General features: G+C 37.3%; 1 pseudogene; it reads left to right on the top strand.

Moving 5' to 3' along the window:
* Positions 1–2,973: 2,973 nt before the first annotated feature.
* On the top strand, positions 2,974–3,842 carry LOC131041414 (dynamin-related protein 3A-like; annotated as a pseudogene).
* Positions 3,843–10,128: the final 6,286 nt, after the last annotated feature.

Raw genomic sequence — 10,128 nt, 5'->3', positions numbered from 1 at the left:
ATTCTTGGGAACCTTTCAACTTTTTGCGGTCAGGAGGAGGGTCCCATAGCCGTGGGTCCCCATCCTGTCTCCCATCCTCATCATCCATTGCTTGTCCTTGAGCTGCAGTGGATTCAGAACTAGAGGATCCAACCTCGCTATATTTGGAGATTAGATTGAGTTAAGCTTGAGATAAATTCTAATTAAAGCCTGATTGAATACATTGAGATTATAAGTTTGAGTTTGCATTGGAGATAAAATTAGTTGATTCCATGCACATTCCTCTTATTTTCTCAAGATTTTGATTAGAAAAAAGCCTCTTCAATGAAACTAAACCTCTTTCCTCAAGATTTGCTTTGAGTTTTAATTTTAGAGAAAATGATTTATTCAATTTAATTGCTTTTCTTTCTTTTCTGAGATTTCTCAATTTATCTCAAATTTAGAAAAAGAAATATCTCAAGTTGATTTCTTTTTTCAATTTAATTCTTGTTTGTAAATTAATTCCTTTTTTAAATTATTTCATTTTTTATGATTAATTCATTTTTTTGATGATTTAATGGAAAATTGATTTATTAATTAAAAATGCTAGGATATTTAATTAAATAAATAAGATAATTGATTAATATGATTTACTTGGAATAATTAATTAATTAAATAAACATTTAATTAATCTAGAATAATTTATTTGCCATGTGACATTGATGATTTAAGAGTTAATTAATTAGGTTCTCAAGATTGATTTAATTGCCTTTTGTTAGGACCTTGGTGATGTAGTCGAGATTAGGGACCCATGGTTTAGGTGACCATTTTTAGGGTATTACATTTGCCCCTCTTTGAATTGATGTGTGAGCAATGCATGATTCAAAGAATAGTTGATGCAAAATAGATATCAGTTCTAAACTTGATGGATCAAAAACCGATGAAGAGTGAGATGTTCAACTTGATTTGAAGCGATGAAATTAAATAGCTTGATTAAAGCGATACCGATCTTCAACTTGATTGAACTAGAACCGATGAAGAGAGAGATACAGGTCTTGAACTTGATGGATCAAGAAGCGAGTATCGATCTAGAACTTGATTGAGCTAGAATCGATTAAGCAAAGAGATAATACTGATTCTAAACTTGATTGAACAAGAACCGATTAGCGAAACAGAATGTCCAACTTGATTTGATGTAATGAAACTAAACACCGATTTGAAGATTGATTCAGATGAGGACAAAATTGATATGCCCCTAAAGATTATTTTTATTTGACATCAAAGAATCTTAACTTGATATGATGCAGTTCGGTTAATATGACCCTGACAACGAGGTTTTAGCTGATTTATTTTGATTGATATTCGATTAAGAAAGAGTTTTTGCTCAACTTTTGATAAAGATTTGAAAAATTTCTTGACTTTTTGATGATGTAATCACTGATAATGTTGATGTAATGAGTATGCCCCCTTGGGAGTGAAATCAAAAGATAGCAAGATAATAGAGATTTTAGGCAATTTTAATAAAATGATTTAGCGATGATAATCTGAGCACAAAGATTAATGTAAGAATTAATTTAAAATCAGAGTTGATTTAGAAAATATTTGAGCGTAAAGCGACTTGAATATTGAAAGTTCCAAGTGGTCAACATTATGATATTTTTAATAAAAAATTGATGCCAGATTTTGATTTCGATCCCGAAAATGGACTTGGGACGGTCGATTTAGCCAAGAGTACAAATTTTGTGTCAATCGGAGCAAGTTTTAAAAAATGATGATCATTTCAAATTAAAGCTCTCATTCAAAGAAAAGGAAAAGTAAAGTTATCATTCTGAAATCACTTGAAATGCACAAAGCTTAGTATGAATGCAATCTAAGACATAGTCACTGGATTTGGTATCCTTATTTATCATCATGTAGTGTTTTATAATTTTGGAGATAGACATAAGCACCAAGTTATGAAGAACCAAGATGACCTGAATGTCATGTCCTTTTGATCTAGCAAGTGAACATAAGCACCAAGGCATGAACAGCTAAGATGACCTAAATGTTTCTTGCATGCAAACACACTAGACAAAGCAGAGTTCCTTTCTTATCATATGCAATATTGATTATGTTGTCTGCAATGACCCTTTTTATTGTTCATATCCTAGGACAGATTAAGTATGCATCCAAATTGCACAATAAAGAAATTTAGTCAAAACAGACAAGGAAATGATTCCAACCTCCCTATAGCATACAAATAAATGGAGTTGAGGTATTTGTGGCTATTTCACCTTGATTTGAAGGCACTAATCACAAACACCCAGCTTATGAGATGTTTTCAGATCATCGGAATCATTCCTACAAGCAGAAAACAAAGAAAAGTATTATGTCCCCAGTCCTTGTTCCTCTTAGTCAAGATAGACTTCCTCGAGGTACTCAGAGGGAATAATAAATGAAAATCAATTTAAAAGACAACATACAAAGAAAATTTCAATCATATTTCAAACAGTGTTTAGTTATTGTTTTCATTGTTCTTGTTTTGCTTGTTTACTCAGTGGTAAAATCATGTAGTGGTTAGAAGACAGGCATTTGAATTGGATTGGATGACCTGGTACTACTGACAAAAATATGACTTGGTTAAGACTTCTTAGGACATTTAGATTGATCGGTCGATTACCCTAAGACTAAGATGTTGATTAGTTTCAAGCCATGATGGTTCCAAAAAGAACCAGGATACCACAAAAGCAACTGAAATATATGTACAAGTTAAAGCAAAGATGCAGGAATGCGGGAAATAAAATAGGAAATGCCAAATTTGCATAGATAGATGGATCACTTCAGTACAAGAGGCACCTGATTACTAGGTTTTCACCAAGGCATTTTATTTTTTGGTTTTTTATTGCTTTTATTTTTAACATGGTATCAGAGCTAGGTTCCTTCTATAGAGCCTAACCGCTTGAAGGTAGATCCTATGCTTTTGAGAGAATTCAGAAGAGAAAAGAATTGAGTTGAGTTGAATTGAATTATGAATGAATGACAATGCAAAAGGAGATGAAGATGACATTAGGGAAAGTGGTCATACCCATAGTTAACAAATTGTAGGACATATTTTCACAGCTGGGAAGTGCATCCACCATTGATTTGCTTCAGGTGGTGGTGGTGGGAAGCCAAAGCAGTGGCAAGTCGAGCATTGTGAAGGCTCTGGTTGGTTGTGACTTTCTTTCATGTGGCCTTGAATTTTGCACTCGCCGGCCCCTCATGCTTCATCTCATTCTAATTCCTGGCCCTCAGAAAGACAAAGACAATGAAGATGCCCTCCCCCATGAATGGGGTGAATTTATTCATCTCCCCAACAAGCATTTTTAAAATTTTTCCACCATTTGGTTAGAGATTCAAGCTGAGACAGAGAGAGAAGTTGGAATCAACAAGGGTGTATTTGATAAGAAAATCTGACTGAAAATATATTCACATGTCCTTCAATATAACCTTGGTTTACTTACCTGGTATAACAAGGGTTCTGGTGGATGATCAACCTTCTGATATTTAAGCTAGACTCAGTACAATAATTATGTCCTATATTAGGCATGAGACTTACATTATACTATATATTTCTCCTGCAAACTTTGATTTGGAAAATTTACATGCACTTTAGATGGCAAGAATGGCTGACCTTGATGGTTCTCGAATAATAGATTTGATAACAACGTTGGATATTATGGACAGGGGAATCAATGCTCAAAATTTTCTTCTTGGAAATATTATTCCATTTCGACTTGTCTATATAGTGATTGTTAATTGAAGCCAAGAGGACGAATCAGAGATTGCATTGAAGGAAGGAAGATTGCTTGCATTTCTTTGCAAATGAAGAATCAACATTCAGAGGGAGTCTAACATATCATTAGAAGTAACCTTGGACAAAGAGATTAGAAGGTTGATATCTACTTTAGAGGGAGCTTGTTTTTTACCTTCATAGGGAGCTTAACATTTTTCAGCTTCAGAGGGAGCCTGACATTTTAGCTTCAGGGGGAGCCTGATATTCTAGCTTCAGAGGGAGCCTCATCATCATGAAGATTTGGTTAATGCATTTTTCTCTATGATGGAGAAATTTAAGGTGGAAGCCCTTGCTAATGAGTTCTTCTCTGTGAGGGAGAAGTTCGAGGTGCAACCCCTTGTTAATGAGTTCTTCTCTATGAGGGAGAAGTTCAAGGTGCAATCCCTTGTTAACGAGTTCTTCTCTGTGAGGGAGAAGTTCAAAGTTAAATCCCTTGGTAATGCATTCTTCTTTGTGAGAGAAGTTTGAGGTGAAAGCACTTGTTCTACCCTCTGCAAGTAGGCATGGTGGTAATGCACTCTTCTCTGGGAGAAGTTTGAGGTAAAATCCCTCTTCCACCTTCTGCGAGTAGGCATGGTGGATCCACCCTCTGTGAGTAGGAAAGGTGGACATGCATTCTTCTCTGGAAGAAGTTTGAGGTTAGAGCCCTCCTTCTGCCTTCTATGAGTAGTCATGATGGATCCACCCTTTGCGAGTAGGTATGGTGGGTATCATGGAAGAAATTTCATGATGTGCTTGCTCACCCTTTGGGAGTAGCTATGGTGAACGTATTATTCATGGGAGTAGCCATGGTGGTAGTCACTATGTGACTTGGTTATTCAAAAGGAATCCTCCCTAGCTAAGAGGGAGTGTTGTTGTGTATCTAGGTTGGATCCCTTCTAGGGCCGACCTAGTGCACAAAATGCCAAGTGGCCTGTCGGCTTAGGCATTTTGATATCTCAGTTGTATGAGTCTAATTTGGGGTGGGCCCTATTTGGGAAAATGGTGCAGGGGCACAGTTGGGTCCATGGGACCTATTCAGTGTGTTTGTTCTTGGTTTCATGTTTTTTTTTTCGCATTGGATGTAATAAGGTCTCAAGGACCATCTTCAAACTTTTAGAGTCCTTTTATTTTATTTTGTAAGGCCTTGGTGCCAATTTGATGAATGTACTCAAATAGGGATATCTTGGTCAAACTAGGTCAATGCCACCCAAAGTATGGTATGAGAGCGTATCTGATGTATTTGGTGTTTATGTACCCTATTTGAGATGTCTTCAAGGTTCCTAGGGGTCATTGGTGTCAAATATGCAAAATGTGCATTTTTGTAAAAGCTGCTTGACAACTTTTCAACATTGTCAAGACACTTAACACACAAATGGTAGTTGTATAGGTAACAATTTAAATGGTAGTTATAGCTGTTGAGTTTGGATTATTTATAGACCCCTCATATGCTGGGAGGGTTTGGTTGATGGTATTGTATGAAGAATTCAAAGTTTGAAGGCAATTCATGAATATTTTCTTTGCAATTTCCAGTTTAACGCTGCACTTTGATTCATAACTCTCTATTCTGGATGAATTAGAACTCAAGGCTAGACTTGTTGGAAAGGTCTTTGAGCTACCATTCTTTTGGCACTAGTTTGGATTGATTTCATTGGGTTTTGTGCATTCTACAAGTGATTTTGTCCAGACTAGTTTAAAACCCTAGGTTTGGAGGGTTTTAACAAGAATTATGCATATCCACTCATTCCACTAATGGCTTGACTCAATACTTGGTGGAATGAAGGGTATGGGGGTGTTTCAATGGGTTTTGAGCAATTGAGGGCCTAATATCTCCATGTATTAGACCAGTTTGACAAGGTTGAGTGACTTATTGATGGTTTTGGTACCAAAATGGCCAAGGAGACCATAAAACCTATGAAATCCATTTAATTTTTTCATCCCCTTACCATCCAAATTGTTTGTACAGGAAGTGGAGAGTCTAAGAGGTGGTCGAGCTTTTTTAGGACTGTAACAGTCTGATTTTGAGCACCTTGGTCCAAAGTACCCCACCTTGGTTTTCACATATGTTTTACAAATTTCAAAAGGGCATCTCAAAATGTTTTCATTTTATTCCTTGTGTTAGTGAATTAAAAGATATGATTAAATTTGTCTCAGATCAAGGCTACAAGAGTCTAGGCCCAAAGGATGCATTTGGTGTTGGATGATCTAGAAGGGCTTGATCCCAATTGTAAGATTGTTTTCTCTAAGTTTAAATAGGTAAAAGGGCATATTGGAACTCCTACCCCAAGTTCTGCTATTGTATCTTTCTATGAGGTCTCATTGAGCCATGGTGAAGCATTGTCTAGGCTAGAGTCCTGAATGATCAAATATTGTTCAAATTGTGGTGGGGTATGAAATGTGATTCCTGATAATCATGAGACCTCTTAGACCCACTACATTATAGTGGTATCTGAGCCACATTTGGTTTGTTAAGGGAAAGCACCAGTGTGTGAAGAAGGGAAAGTGATTTTTGAGTAGGCAATATGCCTCCAAAGGCTAGATCAGGAGTAGCTAGGGAGTTGAAAGCCTTAAGAGAAGAGGTAGAAGCATTCAAGGCCAAAGAGAGAAGGAGAGACAAGGGTGAAGAGAGTGATAGTGACTTTGAAGAGGAATAAGGAGGAGAAGGTGAAGGTGAGACCCCTCCCGCAAGATCTCAGGAAGAGAAGAACCCTCCTAAAGAAAGAAGGTTCATCAGTGCCTTGAAGTCCGTAAAAGGGGATGCTACTGATGTGAAGATGAATCTTCCAATGTATGGAGGCAAAATGGATGTTGAGGAGTTGATAGAATGGATTGATGCCTTAAACAACTATTTTGAGTACAAGAAGGTTCCTGAAGATAAGAAGGTAAAATTTTCCAAGACCAAGTTGAAGGGTTCTGCCTTGACATGGTGGAACTACACCCAAGGAGAAAGGGTGAAACAAAACAAATCCACGATCAATTAATGGGATAGGATGGTGAATTTTTTTTTGGCCATTTGGTGGAATTGATTATGTGTTGCATTGATGTTTTGTCATTGATGTCAACACTAGTTGTTTGGATGCTTTACCAACACCCTTCTGGTCTCGGTAGGTTGAGTAATTTTTGGTTAAATTGGATGTGACATGATCTGGTTGACTCCAATATAATCTGGTGATGGAATTGGCTTGTTCATGATACTCATACTCATATTTGGTCAGTTGGTTTTGGTTTGATGATTGGATGCTATCCTACTTACTTAGAAGAGTGGTTTTTGGTTCTGGCGAGGGTTTCACCGGCAATGCTTTTGGTGGAGATCTTTGATGCATATTGTTGGCGATCATGTTAGAGACTTGGTATTTGGAGATCATTGCTGAAGCGTATGGACCTATACTTGGTCCCTGTTGATCTAGGTTATGGACCAACATTTATGTAACGTGTGAATAAGACCTATTGTTGTATTTCCAAGATGTCCTATGTGTTGGATATTATTTGTTTTGGTCTAAGGCCGACATGGTTTGTAATTATGTAATTTGTTTATTGTTTGGTGGCCGACTTGATTGTTTATGGTTGAGGGTTTGTATAAATAAGATGTAAGATCTTATTGTAGATCATCATGGTTAATGTAAGAGGTCATGGTCAAGGAGTGTAATTTATGAATAATATATTATAACTTAGGCAGAGGAGTTGGTCATTCATTAGAGATCGAATTGGGTCTAGAAGAGGATTTAGTCCTCTGATATTGAGCTTAACCGAAACTGTACTCAGGCATAGGAGATGTTATTGTTTGCAGTTCAACACTTCTACAAATTGTAGTCTAGATTTGTATGTAGTTAGTGAGACTCCTTTTGTGATGAGCAATGTGGTCTAGGCTATTGGCCTTCCTGCAAGTGCAGGCCCCTTCATTATAAATTCACATACTTACTGCAAAAGTATTATCTAATTGTGGGTAGGCTTCCCACTGTGGTTTTTCCCTTTACCAAATTATCCACATACAAATCTTGGTGTTGTGTGGATGACTTTAATTTTGTGATTACTGTTTATGATTAATTGGATTAACTATTATTTTGGTATTATTGTTTTGGGTTTTGATATTGTTGTTTTAAATTCCTAAAGCTTTCGGTAATCTATGACAACTGATTCACTCCCCCCTCTCAGTTGTCTTCCAGTTATCTGAACTATCTAACAACTGGTATCATAGCTTGGTCCTCCTTGCAAAAAGCTTAACCACTTGAGGAAGATCCTATGGCTACTAACAGTTCAAGTTCATCCAATTCTTCTGGAGCTATCTTTTGAAGGGATATACTAAGGCTTGAAGGAACAAATTATACAATATGTAAGATTCAGATGGAGACTCATCTAGGATGTCTTGGCAAGGAGATTTGGGAGATCACACAGAATGTGTTGGCATTATGTGAACTGGGATGAGGACATAATGACATTGTATGTTGTCATTGATGTCAATATGTTGCAGAGGTGTGAACCGACATATGTGAGAACCAATATAACACTGTGAACTAGCATTTGTGCCAAAGTGAAGCGTTGTGCTTGTTCAAAGGTGAACCGACATATGGTTATGGGAATCAGCACATGGAAGCCTTGAATGACAACTGGTTCGTAGTCTCAACTTTAGGGTTTCCGGTTGAAGTGCTCCAAGCCTGTGTGGCTCAACCGGTGACTTTATGTGATGAGTTAGCATGCAAACAAAGAACAAGATCATGTTGCCACGTAATCCAGGTGTACATGAAGGATCGTGCATGAAGAAGATCTTGCCTATCTACCTCGGGAATATGAGAAGACTGTAAAACGGTGATAACGTGTGATGGGTTATCACCCACCATGAAAACTGTGAAAAATGAACGATGGAGATTAATGCAGCATGCTCAACAGTCAAGATTGAACCATTTGAATTCCTTAATCTATTAGGTTTAGGGTTTAGGGTTTATGCTACCGACCTAACTATTTTCTATAAGATCGATGTTGTGACTCTTTCTAGGGTTGTTGGAAAAAGTTGTGTGTGAGGATCCAAGAGAAGGGATACATGATTCTTGCCAGACCAAAAGGAGAGAAGTGATACCTGCAGAGTGTAAGTGCAGAAGGAAAAGAGGAGCTTAAGTGGATCTACATTGGCATTGAGTGTTGTTACCAGATCATTGTAATACCTATTGATCTCTAACCACCTCAACAGTTGGAAAATCCCTTAACAGGGTAGCTTTAACCAGCTTGCTGAAAATCCTTTAACAGGGTAACTCTAAGCTACTGAGTTCGAAGTCCTTTAGCTATTGAGTTCTTGAAATCCTCTAACAAGGTAGCCTTTAACAGGGTTTAACCCTTAATTGGGTATTGTAGCCATCCCTTAACCAGGTGATCTCTAACAGGATTGGTTCCTAGCAGAACCTATTGTAATGTCTCTAACCAGACAAGGCTCCTAACAGAGCGGACTTTCAAAGAGTTCAAAAATAGCTTGTGGGTATTCATCCCCACTATGGTTTTTCCCAATTGGGTTTCCACATGAAAAATATGTGTGTCATGTGTGATGCTTCTATTTTGTGATGCTTTGCTATTGTTTGTTAAGCATATGATGGTTTTGTGTTTTATGCCTGTCAATAAAACATGTTGAACTAGCTATTATTATGATCTGATGATAGATCACTTGTTTATGCATAAGGATGAAATGGTAGTGTAGTATCAATTTGGGTGAAAGTCTAAGTGAGTAACTGGTTAATGCTTGTCTTAGACATTCTTAGCTTTACCGGTTGCACTTTGTTTCAAACCAGTATCTCTGTCTGCCAGTCTTTTGAAGTTTTTACTATCAAACCGGTTTAAGACTGTTGTTTTTTCACCTGTACTGATTCAGCCCCCCCTCTCAGTACCAATTTGGTACTATCTACTCATCATTGAGTTATCAATTGGTATCAAAGCATTCTCCAGGTCCTCTGAGTTATAAGCTTAACCGCTTGAGGTAAAGATCCCAGTCAAATGATGAAGAGGGAAGGTCCAAAGTTTAACAGGGAAAATTTTAGTATTTGGAAAGACAGGATGAAGATATTCATTAGAAGCATTGGTGCTCAAAACTGGAGCTATGTTGAGAATGTCTAGGTTGCCCCTACCGATACTCTCACTGATGACCAAAAGAGAGAGATACAAGAAAATGGGCAAGTCATGGAAGCCCTAATTAGTAGTTTATCTAACTTTGAGTTTATTGATGTTCAGGACAAGGTAAATCCCAAAGAGGTATGGGATGCTCTTGAAAATATTTATGGTGGTGATGAACATGTAAAATAGGCTAAGGAAGAAAGCTTGAGAGGTAAGTTTGAAGATATGCGGATGGTTGAAGGTGAGACCATTCAGCAGTATGGAATAAGAATCAAAATAGTTGTTGG

The sequence above is a fragment of the Cryptomeria japonica genome, chromosome 11, assembly GCF_030272615.1.
Source record: "Cryptomeria japonica chromosome 11, Sugi_1.0, whole genome shotgun sequence".
Lineage (NCBI taxonomy): Eukaryota > Viridiplantae > Streptophyta > Pinopsida > Cupressales > Cupressaceae > Cryptomeria > Cryptomeria japonica.
The sequence above is the reverse complement of the archived record's forward strand: the minus strand, read 5'-3'. Positions and strand labels throughout refer to the sequence as shown.